Here is an 854-nt window from a genome sequence, read left to right on the forward strand (position 1 = left end):
ATATAATTTCAGCATGTTTATATATAAGATATATAAATTATATATAATTTCAGCATGTTTTTAATAGTTTTAGGGAACAATAACAAAACTGGGCCAAGTGCTATTTTATAAACTACACAGTTGCTGCTTGTTTTCACATAAACGTTTCTGTTTAGGTTCCCCGAGTGCGGACGGGCGTCGAGGCAGTGCCGACCGGGACAGTCTCAGAAGCTGTGCGTACTGCTGCCGACCTACCAGCAGGATCTGAAGCAGAACTCCTGAGCCCAGCAGAACCTAGAGGAACCCAGTGGAACCACACATGCACGTCCACCGCACCAGTCTGACCCGGAACACAGAGCTTTCCTGCTGGTGGGACGTGAGAGGAGAGCGTCATTGTTCCAGACACTCAGACTTGGGTGTATCATAGACAGATATGTAACTCCTCTATCGTTTTAATTTGATTACTATTTCTGTACCCCAACCAAAGACTCAAATATGTTTAAGTTGTACGTTTATGGAAGGTTTAATTATTTATTTATTTAATTCTCATTATTTTTTTAAAGAAAAGGTTCAGGTCTGTACCCGTAGCAATTTGGACTTTCTTGGAAAGCCACTAGTTATACAATGTCTTAACAAATATTAATATCTTAATAAGCCCCACATGCTCAGGCGATAAGTTCATGAGAAAAAAAAAGAAAAAGATAATCATATAATTTGATTAACTTAATCCATCGTGGTTTTGTTTTGTAAGGTCTGTTGGGTAGAGTTGTCCCTGTTGTTGATTTTGTGATCTGGTTCAGACTGGTACAAAGCTGCATATGAAGTCAGAGCAGGAGTATTTACAAGCTGTTACGGAGATCACGTAAACTTGTTGT

This window comes from Sinocyclocheilus grahami, unplaced genomic scaffold (assembly GCF_001515645.1).
Source record: "Sinocyclocheilus grahami isolate Dianchi unplaced genomic scaffold, SAMN03320097.WGS_v1.1 scaffold551.1, whole genome shotgun sequence".
Lineage (NCBI taxonomy): Eukaryota > Metazoa > Chordata > Actinopteri > Cypriniformes > Cyprinidae > Sinocyclocheilus > Sinocyclocheilus grahami.